This window comes from Cherax quadricarinatus, chromosome 71, assembly GCF_038502225.1.
Source record: "Cherax quadricarinatus isolate ZL_2023a chromosome 71, ASM3850222v1, whole genome shotgun sequence".
Taxonomy (NCBI): Eukaryota; Metazoa; Arthropoda; class Malacostraca; order Decapoda; family Parastacidae; genus Cherax; species Cherax quadricarinatus.
Window position 1 is genome coordinate 19,404,569 of NC_091362.1, and position 21,070 is coordinate 19,425,638.

The window sequence follows — 21,070 nt, forward strand, 5'->3', positions numbered from 1 at the left end:
TTAAGTGGGGCGTGTGCACGGCGGTGGGTCGTTAGCGTGTGTGTCTGGGATTTGTCGGGCTTAAGGATGTGTGTGTGTGTGTGTGTACTCACCAAGTTGTTTATACGAGGTTCGATTTATGGTGTTTTTTCCCTCCTCGCTTTGTATGTGTGTTATCGTCGAGCTGTAGGCAGCGATTTGTATTTGGTGCATGTCTAGTCTCAGGTTCTGGCTACGCCTCTCGCTACAAAAATTCAGCTCTGTTGGCTCCTGGCCTCTTTGGTCTAGTCGTACCTATTCTTGAAACTGTGTATGAAGCTTGCCTTCACCGCTTCCTCGTCCTGTTTATCCCACTGTCTTACTCTGGGATGAAAGATGCACATTCTGACGTAGCTCATTGCCCCTCTCCCCTCTATTGTGGACCTTTTTACTTTCATATGGAGTGCTCACAGTGTGTAGATTTGGAACCAATCCTTCCAAAAAAATTAAGTATAAATCATAATGCATTTTTTCACCTGTGTTCCAGGAAACGCTAAGACTTCAACCGTTTCCATTAATGTGTGTGTGTTTGGCTTGAATATGACACCTTACGCAATGCAGCCAAGACATTATGCATAGTCATCCTTCCAGGGACTTTCAGAACATAATCATACAACAATTTCAAGGCTTAACGAGTGTACTTTGAGTTGCGTTATACGCTTACCTATGTGGGTCACATTATCAGCGGCGGCAGAGGCAAGATAGATATATTGCAAAATAATGATTCAACAATGTTGTGGATAAATACTCGATTCGAGAATTGTCCCCTGTGCAATATTTGTATTAAATTAGAGTAACTTTATACTGAAGTCACTGATACTTGATGCATTGCTGTACTGTGACTGTCACTGTCGTCAGTGAACAATTAATGGACCGTAACATTGGTATAATTTAGAGGTCCCAAGACTTTTCAATACCTCTCCTTTAATAATAATAAGAGATGCCATTTGACTGTTGATTTTCTTCAGGAGGGTATTTGATAAGGTCCCTAAGTCAGCCCTGGATCAACTGGGGCTGATCAGGATTGCGTACTGATAACAGTACCAACAAACTGCTTAATCAGGCTATCAACTAGGCCTGGTCTAGGACCGGGCCACGAGGGCAATAACCCTCCTCAGAATCGATCATAGCCATCAGTCTGCCAGTTTCCACAGTAATCCATAACTAACCCAACAAATGGAGATGTTAGACAACGTTTGGGTCCCTTCTGAATCACGATCAGATCACGACTTAATAATGGTCCAACACGGACCTAAACGTTTTCTGACGTCCATGTCCAGTTTCTGGGTGAATTGATCCACCCTCCGTACTGTGACTTACCCGTGACACGCCTGTGACCAGTGTCTAGCACTCTGCTCTCTCAGTCAGCCCTGGGGCCAGGTGTCCTCGTTGAATGCATGATCAACCATGCCGTCCCTACCTCTTTTTATATTATTATTTTTTTACAAGTATTACCATTTGTCCAGCAGCCACAATGGACAGTGTTGGCTGATGGGGGTAAAATATGTGCCCTCGACATGACCCACTTTAGTCATGAGGAAGCAGCTTGTTTACTGCATCATGACTCCCACTACCATCACCATCACCACCACCACCACTACTACCATCATCACCACCACCACCACCAGGGATGGTGTCGTGGTTGTATACATACTCCCGCCTGGCTCCTCTCTCAGGGCTGCCTCGTCTGAGTTTTATGATCAACTCTTGATTCTTGGCGAGAATATTAACGATGAAAGGTAGCGCTGATTACGGTATCTGTCTGTCTGTGTAGCTCATTGTGTCTGCTACCTGTAGCGCTTCCTAGCTTCGTCTCTCTCTCTCTCTCTCTCTCTCTCTCTCTCTCTCTCTCTCTCTCTCTCTCTCTCTAGATATACTAAACATACGTTTTGTATGCGTATATGGGAAGAGAGGAAGAAGTGAGGTGAGGGAAAAGTAGTGTTGACGCGTGGATCTCTGTAATACTGCAGGAAGTACAGTTGACAACCATGCTAAAATAATCTCTTGTTTCTTGACGGTATGTTTGCTCTGGTCCTGTACAACTTTATTGACAAAACTACCTCTGTATCATGACGTGTGGCAGTGTATTAGCGCTTAAGTAATTTATGTATGGAAGCTTGCAAGAGAGCTTTACTTGACCTATTCTCGCCGGAGAGCAGGCGAGAGGTACATCATAATCTACACCCGGAAAAGCCTAGAGTGACTGGTCCCAAATCTGCGCCCAGAAATCACTCCTTACGAAAGCAAGAGACGGGGCAGACGGTGCAGCATAAACCCAGTGAAAAGTAGGGGTGCCAACAGCCTCTCACCAGACATAAGGGGAATTACCAATAGATCTCCGACTGTCTTCAAAAGGCAGCTGGACAGATATCTAAAGTCAGTACCTGATCAGCTGAGCCATGGTTCGTACGTTGGACTACGCACGGCCAGCGGTAACAGCCTGGTTGATCAGGCCCTGATCCACCGGGAAACCTGGTCAAGGACTGGACCGCGAGGACGTTGACCCATGGAATGGTCTCCTGGTAAACCTTCTCGTATCTACGGGAGTAGGAAGGCTCTCGAAACCTATCACGTGTTTATCACAGGTATATCAGTTATTCGTATTGGAGAACTCCAATAGATTCGTCAGAGAAGATTCACGACCCCTCTAAATAAGTATTGTTAGTGTCTGACAAAACATATAATGTATATGTGAATATGTGCAATAAGATCACAGTAACCAGGTGATAACACAATATGTACAACAACCACTGTGAAAAGGTAGTGAAATTCCAAGCGCTTTCGTGACTTCTCACATTATCAAGGAACTGTTCCTTGATGATGTGAGAAATCACAATAGCGCCTGGAACTTAGCTATTTATTCAGTGGTTTATTTTGCTTGTGAATGTATGTACGTATATGCTTATGTATCTTTTGTCTTTGTATTTTCGTTTATCATTTGCTATGTGAGTTCAGAGCATTTCGAAAAATGTGTCCTGCAGTAGGCTCCGTAGCTTGCATGATCTTGCATGAAACTCAACAAGGGTTAAATTTTTCTAAGTAACTTGAGCTCTTTGTACTCTGTTTTTTAATTTAATAATGGTAACAATACTACTGCAATATGTACTAATGAAGAATAATATGATTGATTATTATGTTGATAGCCCATATTGTAGCAGGTAATGAGGTGGTGCCAGGATGGTGATGAGGTGGTGCCAGGATGGTGATGAGGTGGTGCCAGGATGGTGATGAGGTGGTGCCAGGATGGTGATGAGGTGGTGCCAGAATGGTGATGAGGTGGTGCCATGGTGATGAGGTGGTGCCAGGATGGTGATGAGGTGGTGACAGGATGGTACTGAGGTGGTGCCAGGATGGTGATGAGGTGGTGCCAGGATGGTGATGAGGTGGTGCCAGGATGGTAATGAGGTGGTGCCATGGTGATGAGGTGGTGCCAAGATGGTGATGAGGTAGTGCCAGGATGGTGATAAGGTCGCACCAGGATGGTGATGAGGTGGTGTCAGGATGGTGATGAGGTGGTGCCAGGATGGCAATGAGGTGGTGCCAGGATGGTGATGAGGTAATGTTAGGTGTAAGAAGGTTATGAGGTGACGTCAGGTGTAGGTGGCAGGAAGGTGATGAGGTACAGTGTGTCAGGTACAGAGGCCAGGAACCTCATGCACGAGGTGTCAACATTCCTCTCACATTCACCTTTCACATATGAATAATTCTACTGAAGTGCCGTCTTCATCGTGTGTGTGTGTACTCACCTATTTGTACTCACCTATTTGTGGTTGCAGGGGTCGATTCATAGCTCCTGGCCCCGCCTCTTCACTGATTGCTACTAGGTCCTCTCTCTTCCTGCCCCATGAGCTTTATCATACCTTGCCTTAAAACTATGTATGGTTCCCGCCTCCACTACTTCACTTTCTAGGCCATTCCACGGCCTGACCACTCTATGACTGAAGAAATACTTTCTAACATACCTTTGATTCATCTGAGTCTTCAACTTCCAATTGTGACCTTTTGTGTCTGTGTCCCATCTCTGGAACATCCCGTCTTTGTCCACCTTGTCTATTCCGCGCAGTATTTTATATGTTATCATGTCTCCCCTGACCCTCCTGTCCTACAGTGTCGTCAGGCCGATTTCCCTCAACCTTTCTTCGTAGGACAATCCCCGTAGCTCTGGGACTAGTCTTGTTGCAAACCTTTGCACCTTCTCTAATTTCTTGACGTGCTTCACTAGGTGTGGATTCCAAAATGGTGCTGCATACTCCAGTATGGGCCTGACGTAAATGGTATACAGAGTCTTGAACGAATCCTTGCTGAGGTATCGGAACGCTATCCGTAGGTTTGCCAGGCGTCCGTATGCTGCAGCAGTTATCTGATTGATGTGCGCCTCAGGAGATATGCTCGGTGGTATACTCACCCCCAGATCATTTTCCTTGAGTGAAGTTTGCAGTCTTTGGCCATCTAAACTATATTGTGTCTGCAGTCTTCTTTGCCCTTCCCCAATCTTCATGACTTTGCATTTGGCAGGGTTAAACTCAAGGAGCCAGTTGCTGGACCAGGCTTGTAGTCTGTCCAGGTCTCTTTGTAGTCCTGCCTGATCCTCATCCGATTTGATTCTTCTCATTAACTTCACATCATCTACAAACAAGGACACTTCTGTCCTTGTCGTATGTCGTTCACATATACCAAGAACAGCACAGATCCTAGGACTGACCCCTGTGGAACCCCGCTTGTCACAGGCGCCCACTCTGGCACCTCGTCACGTACCATGACTCGTTGTTGCCTCCCTGTCAGGTATTCTCTGATCCATTGCAGTGCCTTTCCTGTTATGTGTGCCTGATCCTCTAGCTTTTGCAGTAACCTCTTGTGAGGAACTGTGTCGAAGGCCTTCTTGCAGTCCAAAAAAATGCAGTCGATCCACCCCTCTCTCTCTTGTCTTACTTCTGTCACCTTGTCATAAAACTCCAGTAGGTTTGTGACACAGGATTTTCCTTCCCTGAAACCGTGCTGGTTGTCAATTATACACTTGTTTCTTTCCAGGTGCTCCACCACTCTCCTCCTGATGATCTTCTCCGTGACCTTGCATACTATACACGTTAGTGATACAGGTCTGTAGTTTAGTGCCTCATGTCTGTCTCCCTTTTTAAAAATTGGGACTACATTTGCCATCTTCCATACCTCGGGGAGTTGCCCAGTTTCAACTGATGTGTTTAAGATCTTTGTTAATGGTACACACAATATCTCTGCTCCCTCTTTAAGGACCCACAGAGAGATGTTGTCCGGTCTCACCGCCTTTGAGGTGTCAAGTGTGTGTGTGTGTGTGTGTGTGTGTGTGTGTGTGTGTGTGTGTGTGTGTACCGAGATAGCTTAGAACTATTTTTGTTCTTTTTTCATAAATCAAATTTACAGGCTAAGAACTGTTATCCTACCTTAGCTCATTTCAAAGTCCCAGCCCTATCTAAGGTATACATCCACCCCCCAGGATGCCACCCACACCATTCGGCTAACACCCAGATACTTGCTACCCCTGTTCACTTAGTAAGTGTAAGGAAACATGCCCATCTTTTCCACCCGTTCTCCAACCTCTGCTCTTTTCAAAGCCCCGCCCTGTCTGCTGCCCGCAAGGAAATCACCAACAAGAGCAGACTAACACCTGAGTACCTACTGCTAGATACGCATGGGCAACAGATGTCAGAAGAGTTACATACATGTCTCGACTCGCCCATGAAACCGAACTATGATTCCTTAGTTTGTTTTCATGCAGATCTGTGAGTTATGGAAGCTCGGTTCTCCTCCCGCTAATCGAGAGAATATCACGGTACCTGTTCGTACTCATTTACTCCATCCCTGAGTTGTATTCTTTATATAGAGTATAATAACTCAGGCTTCAATATTTCTCCTTCGTTATTAATAGTTATTATGCTCTGTATGCACTTTCATACGATCTGCAGTGGTGACTTGACACCTAAAAAGGTGCCGACTAGCAAAGTCTTCATACTTCAGAGGCAGACTACTTACACAACTTCAAGAATAGGTACGATATGCCCTGCAAGGTTAGTAGTCAGCCAGTCATTTAAGAAAGCAGAGGCCAGACCCCTACAACCACAGTAGGTGATGATAAAAGCTTTTATAGAGTGAAACGTTGTTTCAGTAAAAACGTTTTGTGTAATGTACGCTTCCCTAAGTGGGCGAGTATCTCCACCAAGTGCCAGCAGGTCAGCCACGCAGTGATGGATATGTGGGCCAACGGGCCACCGAGAGCAACTTGGTTGAACAAGCACTCATCAGTAAAAGTCTGGGCCTAGACGAGGTAACAAGATATGGAAAAACTATAGAAACCAGTCACACGTACAGCACAGGCTATTAGGAACCTAGCTCACAAACAAGAGAAGGAAAGAGAGATAGCTACGGACCTCGCCTACTTTGAGATATATCACCTGAGCACCAGAATTCCTGGGCTCAGCTGTGGCGAGAATTTTGATGCCCAGGTGAGAAGAGAGGAATATTATTGTGTGTGCTTGTGGTGGAGGAAGATTGTCTCGCCAAATTAGGTAGCATAACACAATGTGCTGTGAATACTGTCTGGGGGATGGGGAGGTCGTGTCTACACGACTCTGTCTAGGAAAGGGCCTGCCTTAACCCCCTCCCTCCTCTCTCTCTCTCTCTCTCTCTCTCTCTCTCTCTCTCTCTCTCTCTCTCGTGCTTTAAGGTAGAGTTTTATATTTTAGAAATTAAGGTTGTACTGGAGACAATCGTAGGTTATTAGGTTAGATTAGGTAAGGTTTGTCTGACGCTGGTATTAGTCATATGATGACCCGCAGCTGGAGCTTTTGGCAATCTGACCGAGGCCTTCCACTGGCTTACCCCTCCACCCCTTTAAAAATCAAGGTTATAATTCCTTGTAGGTTTTTGATATGGAAAAGTAAATGAGGGTGGTAGTGGTGGTAGCTGTAACGCTGGTAGTGTTGGTTATAGTGTTTATAAGAGTGGTAGTGATGGTGATGCTGGTAATCAGGGATGATGATGGGAGGTGATAGTGTTGGTGGTGATGGTAGTAGTTGTGGTGATGCTGGTAGTTTTAGAGATTAAAAAAACAAGACATAATATTATTCGTGCAGAAGCACTAAACCCTTAAGGGCTATACGGCTCCTATGGGGAATAGGGGAATCAGGTTTAAATTCGGAGACTATTATCGTTACATTTATGGGGGGAAAGGACACGCTAAACCCGTAGGGGCAGTACAAATTCTGGGGGAAATTAAAGGCAAGAAGGTTCGATCCAAGGAGAGGGAGGCAAGGGCCCAGCTTCTTGTATTAAAGGTTCACGAGAGCATGCAAATCAGTTCAAAGAGGAGTGCCTTGATGCTAGTGAAGAGCTTTTGATCCAGGGAATTATAGCTACCCTCCTCCTGGATCAGTCCTGATTAGCTCCCATCTCCCAGTTGCATAACCCAGACGGGTGTAGCACTTTCTGATGAACAGAATAATGGACTTGAGATTAAATGACTGGCGTTTTTGGAAAGAGTAAAGAGAGAAGGAATTGTAAAAAAAGGTTTTGGGAAAAGAGGATGGAGAGAGAGAGGGAGAGAGAGAGAGATGGCAAGGGAAAGAGATGGAGGGAGGAGGGAGAAAGGAAAGTAGGTCGAAAGAAAGGAAGAAAGAGGAGAGAGAGAAGAGAGGAAGGAGGGAGGAGGTTGAAGAGGGGGATAGGAAGGGAAGGGGACTTGAGGTAGGTGCGCCTCTGCATGTAAAATTGTGATCAACAGACCAAGAGTCTTACGCCGAGGATCAAGATCTAGTCTGTTATCAACTTGTGTGAGTGAAGCAGCAAAGGGTTAGGAATGATAAATGTTGTATGTGAATGAATGCGTTCACGAACGCAGGATTCGAGCCTGCACACTTTGCATCAAAGTACGCAGTGGTATAGTACCTGGAGGTTACCTGGAGGTTATTCCGGGGATCAACGCCCCCGCGGCCCGGTCCATGACCAGGCCTCCCGATGGATCAGGGCCTGATCAACTAGGCTGTTATGCTGGCCGCACGCAGTCCGACGTACGAGCCACAGCCCGGCTGATCCGGCACTGACTTTAGGTATCTGTCCAGCTCTCTCATGAAGGCAGCCAGGGGTTTATTGGTAATTCCCCTAATGCTTGATGGGAGGCTGTTGAACAGTTTTGGGCCCCGGACACTTATGGTGTTTTCTCTTAGTGTACCAATGGCGCCCCTACTTTTTATTGGGGGCATTTTGCATCGCCTGCCCAGTCTTCTACTTTCGTAGGGAGTGATTTCTGTGTGCAGATTTGGGACCATTCCTTCCAAGATTTTCCAAGTGTAGATTATGATATATCTCTCCCTCCTGCTCCCTCCTCCTGGTAGGTAAGACACATGGGCAACAGCTAGGCAACTTTTTTCCGAAACGTTTCGGAATAAAGTTGCCTAACTGTTACCCATGTGTCTTACCTACCATCCTCTCGGTATTGTATACCATTTTGATATTCAGTATGTAGATAAATGGTTCAGAGAACCGACAAGTTGATAAATTAGACACATGTGCAACACCTGGGTATTTTTAATGCGGGAACGTTTTCCCCACAGTGGCTTCATCAGTCCATACAAAGGAGAATGGTGAAGAACAGGAGGAGTTTGAGGTAATCAGTCACTCAGCCTTGAGTCGTTTTGCCACAACAAAACCCCAGATAAGTGTGGGCGCCTAGTCGAAGCCCATTCGTGAACTGTATGGGATGATGTACGATAAAGGACTCAGAGAATCCAAACTAGATTAGATTATTATTATTATTATTATTATTATTATTATTATTATTATTATTATTTAGCCGCCGAAGCGGCTAGTTTATTATGCACTCCATATCCTTCCTGTGGACGGATGGATATGGAGAGCATATGGATACACAAAAGGCCATCCAGTACCCTTACAACAAGAGAAGACATCGTGATATATAAAATACTCAGAGGACTAAATAAGAATATAGAGTTAGGGTATTTGAGAAACGAGGAAGGAGAGATGACTACTGAAGATGTGGATGAGGCAAGTGGAGAATAGGAAATACTTTTTATCATCTGTGTGGTGAGCAGAGAGCAGTGTCACTATTAAAGGTCATCCTGTCACTATCAAGGGTTACCATTGTCACTTTCCCAGATTGTCCCTTCACCATGACAGTTCATTACATTCCCGTGGCGTCATCAGCTTATGCACTTCATACATTTGTGTGAACAACAGTCTGGTGTATCAGCAAGATAATCCCTGCGGTATGGACTATGAGACGGGACTCGGAACATTAAGATAAGGAGAATCCGGTTAACAGACTTAATGGAGCGGCGTTCCCATTAGCGCCACCTCATTCATCCGGAATTTCGTTTTTTCTTTTCCTCTCTTTCCCCATCATAAAATGCCTGACTTTATGGCTAAAACTGGAAATGCGGGACGAAATTTATGTATTCACCGCATTGTCCTTGTAAGGGTCGAGTCTCAGCTTCTTGTTATGCTTAACCTACAAGCAGTCAGCCTTTGTTTTCCTTGGCCTCTGAGCTCTCTTCTAACCATTTTTGAAAAGGTGTTGGGAATTTGTCTCCGCTTCCTGGTTTAGATTATTCCACTGACGAACCATAAAATTGAAGTAACGTTTCTTAACAGCTCTGTGACTGTCTTGGATTTTAGCTTCCATCACGGATCATTTGAACCTGTGACTCCCATTTTAATATCTATTCTCTTAATTAAAGTCTTTGAATATCTTATACATTCTGATCATGTCTTCCCTTTATCTTCTACTTAAAGCTCGCTCGGCTCATTTTTTTAATCTCTACTCAAGACTGTTCAACTGCTTCCCAGCATGTATATGGGGGATTACCAATAGACCCCTGGCTGTCTTCAAGAAGACGTTGGACAGGCACCTACATAAAGTCAGTACCTGATCAGCCGGGCTGATCAGGTACTGACTTACGTCGGTTTACGTGCGGCCAACAGCCTGGTTGATCAGACCCTAATCCACCACGAGGCCTGGTCTCAGACCGGGCCGCGGGGGCGTTGCATCTCGAAACTCTCGTCAGGTATCCAGGTATAGTTCAATTTCAGTAGCCCTGGTTCTATGGTGCCTTATATATGCCTTTGATAAGTTTCAAGAGTTTTTCTCCTCCCGGCCTTGGGCCAGGCTCGTCTGGTACTTATCAGGTGAGCCACACTGCTGCTACTGGCGTCCCGCTGGCCCACACATCCATCACAGCCTGATTGATTTGTCATGTCTTTTTTCACGTACTCAAGTTTCTAAATAACTCTGTTGGCACTGCACTCTATGGTAGGCTGAATCTGTCTCTTGTACAGAGCCATTAAAAATTTTGTTAATGAACCTGAAGGTAAAATTGCAACATTTGTGAACCTTGCATATGTTAAGGATGTTAAATTCTGCTGATGTTCAAATTTCTCGTCTCAAAACACTACTTATTTCTCATATTTTCTTCTTTTCCGACTATAAGATATCCCTCCGAGAATATAGCATTGGTTATTATTCCTGAGAGTTTGTCATTGTGAGAGCTGCGATGCTTTTGTGTTACAATGCACTCGTGTATTGGGAATGCTAGTTAAAGGAGAGGTGTGGGAGAGAGAATTTGTATTGAAGTACTATTAACATGGGAGGGTTAGTGAGGAAAGGGAGGAAAAAGATACCTAAAAGACGTTTCCGGGATGTTGAAAGGTCAGGTCCCTCTCAAACCCAGCCCCTCTCACTAGTGGAAGTTGTCGAAGTTGATTGCAGGTCTGTACCAAGATACCCTTGTGTTGCAGTGTCTGACAGATTGAACATTAAAATGGTATAAAATACCGACAGGTCGTTAGGTAAGACACATATGCAACAGTTAGGTATCTTTATTATGAAACGTTTCGCCTACACAGTAGGCTTCTTCAGTCAAGTACAGAAAAGTTGATAGAAGCAGAAGATACTTGAAGACGATGTAATCAGTCCATCACCCTTAAAGTTTTGAGGTGGTCAGTCCCTCAGGTTTGAGAGGGACCTAACCTTTCAACATCTGAGTTCTTACCTCTCCTAGTGGCCTACGTCTCACCTCCTGGCGCTATAAAAGCTCCATCCTGTCACTTCTTCTCCATATTGTTTCATACTATGGAACAATGCTCTTCTCCAGACTGAGGGACTGACCACCTCAAAACTTTAAGGGTGATGGACTGATTACATCGTCTTCAAGTATCTTCTGCTTCTATCAACTTTTCTGTACTTGACTGAAGAAGCCTACTGTGTAGGCGAAACGTTTCATAATAAAGATACCTAACTGTTGCATATGTGTCTTACCTAACGACCTGTCGGTATTTTATACCATTTTAATGTTCATACCTAAAAGACGTTTCCGGGGATCAACCCCCCGACGGCCCGCTATCAGACCAAGTCACCTGGAGGATCGAGACCTGATCAACCAGGCTATTACTGCTGGTTGCAAACAGTCCATCGTAGGAACCACAGACCAGTTGGTCATGTATTTATTGATTTGAAGAACTTTTCCAGTTTCTTTTTGAAGAGAGCCAGAGAAGGGAGGGCGTTGAAGAGTCGGGACCTCTGACACCCGTCGAAGTCTCTCTTAATGTATTCGTCGCTCCCCTGCCTTTTATTGGAGACATTGCATCGTCTGTCAAGTCCGTTGGTGTCATACGAAGGGCTGGTTTAATCCTCAGGCTTGGAACCAGTCCTTCAAGGATTTTGCAGGTGTAGATCACGTACTTTTCTCGCCAGCGTTCCAAGGAATATAGATGAAGGGATTTCAAGCATTTCCAGTTGTTCAGACGGCTGATTGTATACTGGCTGCGAAAGTTCTCTCTACTTTTTCCATCTCGGCCATCCCTAAAAGGGGCCTCTAGGGTAGAGTAGTATTTTAACCTGGAGAGAACAAGTGACCTGAAGAGTATCAGCACTGGCTCAGCATCTCTTCTTGTCTTGAAAGTTCTTGTTATGTTTTAAACTGTTTTAACTGGCTTTTTGGAGTTGCTCTAGAATTTACCGGGTAGTGTAGAGGTAGGTGAGATATACAGCCGTTAACTAGCTTTGACTTTATTGGAATAATGGGGTTCACAGTGGGCAGTGTGAGGTGTACCGAAACCAGTTAGAAATGACCTACTGGTCCATGGGCTGGATGAGAGGAGTGGTGTTAGGAGGCAAGAACTTCACTGTGATGAAACGGAATTCCATAGACAATAGGTCTACCAAGTTTGGAGGATGAGCAGGAGCATTGTCCAGTACCAGGAGGCACTTGAGTAGCAATTTATGTTCCAGGAGGCTTTTTCTTCACACTCGGGCCAGACACATCATTCACCCACTCCTTGAAAATTTGCCTTGTGACCCATGCATTATTGTTAGCTCTCCACATACCTCCACAGCCCAGGAGGGGAGCTGTTGTCTGGAAGGCCGCCGATCTAGGAGTGAGGCCAGGACAGTGTGATTTTGCGCTGAGCTTAGTAGGCCTATAGATGGCAGCACGAGCATGGCGCGAAATATGAACTCAGGTGGGCATGCATCGCAGGCCTACTGTCTACAGTTATCCAGCCTATAAATTTCCTTGCGTTGGCAGTGGCAACACCCTCAGTGTGTAGTTGTACTACAGTTGCATTAGAATGAAAGCTGGCTGTTTTCCCCGTCATATTCCTCAGGAGGTGGAGGAAGGCTGGAATGATGAGGCAAGGAGCAAGAAAATGGAAGGGGTATAAAGGGATGGAACATGGAATGTAGATAGGGGTAGAGGGTGGTGGGAAAGGTGTAATTCCTATTTTTTATAGGTAGTCTTTGTCCCTCTGCCCTTGGCTTCATACTTCCCACCCCTCTCACCTCATATGTGATGCCTTTTCTCCCTCGTATGCACCATCAACATGTATAAATATATTTTATTTCCCTGATCTCCCATGATTCCATTTCACGTATCTGACCTCCTGTGTCATGTTTGGTACACGGTGCCTCACTCTTGCTGATTCCAAAATCAGTTTCACTGTGCACCATCGATCTCTGACACAAACCAGCCCTCATTGACTCTCCCTGCTCAATTTTATCCTCTATTCCAGCAGTTATTATCCAGCTGTCTATCCCTCTTTTGTATGTAGGGGGATTACTGTACTCTGTTTAATCCAGCAGATTTAAAATACATTTATCAAATAATTGCTTAGACTACAAATTATTACAAACTTTTTATTGATTTGTTTGTATAAATTTATATATATATATATATATATATATATATATATATATATATATATATATATATATATATATATATATATATATATATATATATATATATATATTAAAGCTATTTTTATGATTAATCGTATTTAGGCTTTATTGTTATATACATCAGAAACCTCTTGCTTAATTTATAATAAAGTAAGATAAATTTGATCTTTGCCTTATTGATTTAATGTTTTATTTAGAGTGATATAAATGATAAATGTGAATATAATTATGTCTTTCTTATCTTTTCAGGTTGGTGTCTGCTGGTTCTTACAGGTTGGTGTCTGCTGGGTCTTACAGGTGGGTGTTCGCTGGGTCTTATGGGTGGGTGTTGCTGGGTCTTACGGGTGCGTGTTTGCTGGTTCTTACAGGTGGGTGTTTTCTGGGCCATATGGGTGGGTGTTTGCTGGTTCTTACAGGTGGGTGTTTGCTGGTTCTTACAGGTGGGTATTTGCTGGAAGATTAAAAAACACCTGTCGTGTGGGGTTTGAATACTGGAACTGGGTAAAAACACACTTCGGACAACTGGTAACTTATAATTATGAGTACTAGAGGAGGAGCTCCAAGCCTGACCTGTCTTCTCTCTTACGTCTTGGCTAGAACTTCTGTACCGTGCCTGGAGGGCAAGCGGCATGCAAACATCATGCTATGGTCAGCAGAATGACTCGGTAACGGTCATTGATCATGTAGGGAGGTGGTGAATAAGTAACGGTTGGTATGAGTCAACTACTGGCACTACTGGTAACTGATGCTATTGATACCCCCACCGGTAAGGGTTTTTTTTTTTTTTTTTTTTTTTTTTTTTTTTTTTTTTTTTTTTTTTTTTTTTTTTTTTTTTTTTTTTTTTTAATCTTCCCTGGCTTAGCGCTTCTTTTTGATTATAATAATAATTTAATCTTCCAGGGTGATATTTACTGTGTGTTCCAGGGTGATATTTACCATGTGTTCCAGGGTGATATTTACAGTGATTTTCAGCTTGTGGTTGGTGTCTGTGATGGCGTCTGCTTATGATGTCTTGAGTATGGCGTGAAGTCGCTATAGACATCTTAACATAGCATTTTTTCTAATTTGTGAATTTGCTGTTGTCTAAAAATTATGATGAAGTATGTCATTATAAGAACATAAGAATGGAGGAACACTGCAGAAGGCCTACTGGCCCATACAAGGCAGGTCCTTATCAAAACGACCTCTACCCAAAGCTACCCAAGAATTTACTCCCCTACCCAATGACACCAATCAAACCCAGCTCCTCCCACTCATATATTATATCATACTTCAACCTCATACTTAGTACGAGGTATTCTTCGTGTGGCTGCCATTGTCACTGACTTTCTTGGGTTATCCTAGGTAATCTATGCTGCTATGCATGATAATTTATGTAACTGTATTTATGTATACTTATACCTGAATAAACTTACTATTGTTGAAATGTCATGTATATTAACCCTCCATATAACGGACTAGCAGGAAGAGGAGCGGGTGTCCTTCAGTGGTGTGAATTACCTAGGATAACCCCCCAAAAAAGTCAGTGACTTGTTTTCATTGGGGTTCTTGTGTGGGTAGAGAAGTTGTTTTGCCTTGATTTGCAAGCATAACGGAGGATTCAGTGAGCTATGCTGTTTCTGAATAATTTGACAACGGATTTTATCCCATATATTCGAAGATCGTTTTATGGAAGTCCGCTTTGTCGGGGGTTTATATATCTACTAATCTCGCGTCGTTGATCTCGCCTCAGCATCCACACTCACTGATGCTATTTTTTTTTCTAAATTTTATTAAAACATTCAGTTGTTTGTCTATACAGGTTACCGCTGTCAACATCCTTAAGTTCTGATTCAAAAGGTGTGTTCTTTCCACACTTTTTACTCCCGAATAAAGCACGTAACACGTAACAGGTTTGAAGAAAACCACCACGGACCACCAAGCCTTTGTTGTCCTTGTGTGGTCTTTTCTCATCTTTGTTGGCTGTCCTTGCCTCGGGTTCTCAATAAAAAGGGCAATAAGAATCATATCTTTGATGTTATTTAACAAATTTAGGTATATACTTTCAGTTTGCATCTACCACATTTTATATAATATTGCGGGAACACCCTCAGTGAGTGACTGTTGTTATATATGATAGTTACACAAACGAGTCTTGATACAGGGGATTAAATGCAATAAGATCACAGTAAACAGGTGATTTCAAAATATGCAAAACAACCACTCTGAAAGATTAGAGAAATTCCAAGCGCTTTCGTGACTACTCACATTATCAAGGAACTATGAAAGTGAAGCATCCAAGGAAGCTATATAAGGGGTCGGCCAGCACCTCACTATCAGATCCCACAACGGTTAAACACGTGACGCGCGGCGAGCCAACTTGGATAGGTCCTTTGCAAAACTCACCCCCAAGCTATTTATTTGTCCAGTGTATTATATTGGAATTTCTCTATTCTTTCAGAGTGGTTGTTTTGCAGGGGATTAAATATATTATCCGTGTCTGTTTATCAACGCATTCGTATCCAGTCATCTTGCAGTTCGTATGATGACACCAGAACTGCGTCGCTTCCTAGGAATGAAATCTTAGCCACGATATATATAACTGGAGTATTTTCACACCAAGCTTTTGTTGAGATGTTTTGAGTTTTTTTTTTCTATTATTGAACAAAATTAACATGAAACAAAAGTATTGCTGTATTCTTGTAGCAACAAAAAAGGTAAACTTAGTTTACCACTTAAAAGTAGCCTTAAGGACATCGTTAATTTATACTTCATGACATGAAATCACTTAGATTTCTGCTAAAACGAACACACACACACACACACACACACACACACACACACACACACACACACACACACACACACACACACACACACACACACACAGGATGTTCCAGAGATGGGACATAGAAACAAGGGAAGTTGAAGACACAGATGAATCACAGGGATGTTAGGAAGTATTTCTTCGATCATAGTCAGGAAGTGGAATAGTTTGCGAGGCGATGTAGTGGAGGCAGGATCCATACATAGCTTTAAGCAGAGGTATGATAAAGGTCATAGTTCAGGGAGAGTGACCCAGTAGAGACCAGTGAAGAGGCGGGGCCTGGAGCTATGAATCGACCCCTGCAACCACAACTAGGTGAGTACACACACAGCACCGCGTAAGTGATATTCCGTCCGAATTTGTTTTTGTAACTCTCAATATTTTTAATTTATTAGTGATCCGATTATCTGTCCTCATTCAACTGAATCTGCCACTTTTCTGACCACAACCCTGCACAAAGTGAGGCGTACAAGCTAATCTCCCTTAACACCTGCCGCTCCTGTTATCTAACAATAAGTAGATACCTGGTGTTAGTAGACTGTTGTGGGTCGCATCCTGAAGCTTGGACATGGGTGAAATTCCACAGTCACTTAAAACAACGGATATAGCCCCACTCCATAAAGGTGGCAGCAAAGCATTAGCTAAGAACTATAGACCAATAGCTCTGACATCCCACATCATAAAAATCTTTGAAAGAGTGCTAAGAAGCAGGATTGCAAATCACCTGGATTCCCAAAATCTGCACAATCCAGGGCAACATGGGTTCAGGGCAGGTCGCTCCTGCCTCTCACAACTACTGGATCACTATGACATGGCCTTGGATGCACTGGAAGAAAATCAGAATGCAGATGTAATATACACAGACTTTGCAAAAGCATTTGACAAATGCGATCATGGCGTAATAGCCCATAAAATACGTGCTAAAAGAATAACTGGGAAAGTGGGGAGATGGATCTTCAACTTCCTAACAAATCGAACACAAAGAGTAGTGGTCAACAGAGTTAAATCGGAGGCTGCCATAGTGAAGAGCTCTGTTCCACAAGGCACAGTACTCACCCCCATCTTATTTCTTATCCTCATATCAGACATAAACAGAGATATACACCACAGCACCGTATCATCCTTTGCGGATGATACTAGGATCTGCATGAGGCTGTCATCTGCTGAGGACGCGGTTAACCTCCAAGAAGATATAAACAAAGTTTTCCAGTGGGCAACGGTAAACAATATGATGTTCAATGAGGACAAATTCCAACTACTCCGTTATGGAAAACTGGAGGAGATAATAACTAGAACAGAGTATACTACTGACTCCGGCCATACAATAGAGCGGAAAAATAATGTAAGGGACCTGGGAGTAGTAATGTCTGAGGATCTCACTTTCAAGGATCACAACAGTGCCACGATCGCACGTGCAAAGAAAATGATAGGATGGATAATGAGAACTTTCAAAACGAGAGATGCCAAGCCCATGATGATCCTTTTCAGATCACTTGTTCTCTCTAGGCTGGAATACTGCTGTACATTAACATCTCCATACAAAGCAGGTGAAATTGCAGATCTAGAGAGTGTACAGAGATCCTTCACTGCACGTATAAGTTCTGTCAAGCACCTTAACTACTGGGAACGCTTGGAAGCACTTGACTTGTACTCGTTGGAACGCAGGAGGGAGAGATATATCATAATCTACACTTGGAAAATCTTGGAAGGAATGGTCCCAAATCTGCACACAGAAATCACTCCCTACGAAAGTAAAAGACTGGGCAGGCGATGCAAAATGCCGCCAATAAAAAGTAGGGGCGCCATTGGTACACTAAGAGAAAACACCATAAGTGTCCGGGGCCCAAAACTGTTCAACAGCCTCCCATCAAGCATTAGGGGAATTGCCAATAAACCCCTGGCTGCCTTCAAGAGAGAGCTGGACAGATACCTAAAGTCAGTGCCGGATCAGCCGGGCTGTGGCTCGTACGTCGGACTGCGTGCGGCCAGCAGTAACAGCCTAGTTGATCAGGCCCTGATCCATCGGGAGGCCTGGTCATGGACCGGGCCGCGGGGGCGTTGATCCCCGGAATAACCTCCAGGTAAGAACTCCAATGGAAATATACTACACATGACTTTCTTGGATCATTAGCCTACCAGACTTACTAATCTATTTAAATATTTCTTTCCCTGAGTAAACCCACTGGTGTGGGACGAGTATTCTCCCCTGCGTAAACACCCACTGGTGTGGGACGAGTATTCTCCCCTGCGTAAACACCCACTAGTGTGGGACGAGTATTCTCCCCTTGCAGTTAAATCAGCAGTAATATAGAGACGAGGGGAGTGCACCTGTGCACTGGTTATTACGTACTGGGAGGGTGGGAGAGGGTATCCTGGGGATGAGGAGAGGGATAGCAGGGGGAGGGGGGATGGTGGGGGAGAACGAGTGAGGGAAGGGGAGGAAGTGGGGGGTTGTGATTCACCGTCCAGGCGTGGCCCGCATCCCGCACACACCACCACAACATTCACAGTGGGTTAATTTAACGAGAGTGCTTGTTTTGCAGTGGGACAGACACTTGCGACTCGCGGCAATTGTTTATTCCCATCCCCCAACCCCAGAGTCTGACGCATTTTAAAGCTTTCGCGACGTACTTTTCTCCTCCCCCCTGGGATAACGTTACGAGGGAAAGTTAGCGTTCCTCTACGTCAGCAGTGAGTCGCCCGGCCGCTGCACCACACCCACCGTAGCTCTTGTCAACACCGTCATATGATCTGGATATTGCAAAAAAAAAAAGTATATGCGTTGTCCAGACGGCCGCCAGTCACCTGCGCCACCAGTACTTTCACTCCGGCAGCTGTGCGGTATTGTGGATTGATTCGGGTGAAACAGAGGAGGAGAATCTGTGTCACTTCGCGAACTTAAGCCAGAGCCAAAGCTCGGTGCCACGCCCTGCAAGGTGGAGACGGTTAGGTTACACTGGCTGTCAGACTCCCACTTTATTTCTTCTTTATTGCCACGATTGCCAAACATATTTACTCGGCCACTAGCAGGGCTAGGGTGTGCGAGGGGGGCGGATGGACCGGGGAAGGGAGAGGGTTAAACCTCGATAAAACAAGGAGATAAATCATGTGAAACAATGGAGTGATAACTGGCGGGGTAATTCACGTGTATAAAGCGCCGGGCAGACCTTATCAAACACCGGGGTTGACAATCCTTCATTAACTATGGTGGGTTTATTATCGACTCCTAATGACCTTCACCCGTCTCTGACCCCACGAACTCTGACCTCGCGCTGGCGCTACGGAAGCTGGACTAGCCTCTAGGCCTCCCCAAATCTCGCAGGACCCGTTGTAAAATAGGCATCGAAAATGCAATGGCTTAGGACCAAATAACTCTTCAAGGGTCTTTGTTCTTCGGGTCAGCTCAGGGTTAGAGAGACTCCCAGGGGCAAGGACCTAAACCCCTGGGCGGTGGGCAGGGCGGGGAGCCCAGCTAGGGCGGGGCCCCGGGTGTATCAGGGGTTCAGTGGCTCAGGGTGTAGCCACTCTAAGCGGGACATTTTTTTGTGTGTGTTTAGACTTGAGTTTTTGTAGTGTTGCGGCGCAGTAGTGGGCGTACACGGTGTGGCAGCGGCTGCTTCATGGTAATTATAACCACGTAAGGAGCAAAGTGCACGCTATATAAGACTCTGGGGAGACCTTTCTTTTTCTCTCACTTTATAAGGAAGAATTAAGAGGCTCCTCCCTGCATGTAGCTTGTGGGTGGACTGGTTAGCTTGTATTGAAAACCCGCATCTTGTGATTTTTTTCCCCTCTGAGAAATAAGTTAGCGACCTTGTGAGTGTACATTTGTTATTCTTCTAGCTGAAACAGTGTTCATTATACAGTGTGATCTTAGTAACTGAAACAGGGAAGGTAAATTATATAGTGTGATCCCTCTGAAAACCGAACATTGTAAGCGTGTTCTCTTTAAGTGAAGAACAGTGAACATTGGAGAGTGGTCCCTTTAAAGGAAGTGAGTGTATATTGCACAGTGCGATCCCTCTAAGTGAAACACCGAGAGTACATTGTAGTGTGTTTTTCATTAAGAAAACTGTAGTGATGTGGATAAATGGTTCAGAAATCCAACAAGAGTGATGGACTGGACACATCTACTCCAGGCAGAAGGACTGAAAACTCCCCATCTTCCACATTTCTCTACATTGGACTGAAGAAGCCACTGGCTGGCGAGACGTTTCCAGAATAAAGATACCCAAATGTTGCACAAGTGTATCATTTGTCAAGTTACGATGTTAATAACAGTGTCCGTGTGTTATAAAAGTTGTTGTTATGCTGGAGTTTTTTCTTCCCTACAAGTGACACGGTCATGTTTGTGACTGACGAAGCTTCGCTTTAGAAAGTACGAGTCTGTCGTCGCCACGCAGGTGTTTGCTGTGTTGGTGCAAGACTACATAGGCGTTTGTTTATAGTTGAAGGACTACACAGGTATTTTCTTTTGGTATTTTGTTATTTGTTTTACATTTGGAAGACTATACAGGTGTTTCATGGCCTCAAAACTGGTGTTTGTTGTATGGCTGCAAAACTTCACTGGTACTTTTTGTATGCTATAGTGAAACAGTTTTCTATTGGCATATTTAAAAAAATGTCTTGTCTGACCAGGTGATAAAATATGCTGATGATTAGACATAAGTGGTTCCCCTAGAACATAAAACGTCAGCCATGCAACCTTGAGGTGGCTTATATCAGGATTTTTACTCCTTGCGGTTCTCTTTTTATTTATTTATTTATTTCCAATTTGAGCACACATACAGAGGTACAAAAAAAAATACAGATAAGAGCAGTATGCCAAAGCCACTTATACTATGCATAGCATTACGGGCTGGCTTAAAATTAACTTAAGATTAACTAAGCAGTGATGAAATCAGTGATAAAACATTAATGTAAACAGATTACTATAAAGCACAAGTGAGTATTACAAAGACAGGTCATATGGTTGCTTGCATTGTTGTACATTCAGTCGTATGGAGTATTCTGTTAGGTAGTGT

General features: G+C 44.1%; 1 protein-coding gene across 2 annotated transcripts in view; it reads left to right on the top strand.

The window, feature by feature from the left end:
* Positions 1-21,070, top strand: part of LOC128700363 (Krueppel-like factor 3) — a 314,918-nt gene that overhangs the window by 134,035 nt on the left and 159,813 nt on the right. The window contains exon 1 of one of the 2 annotated variants that reach the window (XM_070100103.1): positions 19,242-20,510. The exons of the other annotated variant lie outside the window; for it this stretch is intronic. The gene's annotated coding sequence lies outside the window, so the exon portion shown is untranslated. Of the gene's footprint in view, positions 1-19,241; positions 20,511-21,070 lie in introns of those variants that run through there. 2 annotated transcript variants of the gene reach the window in all.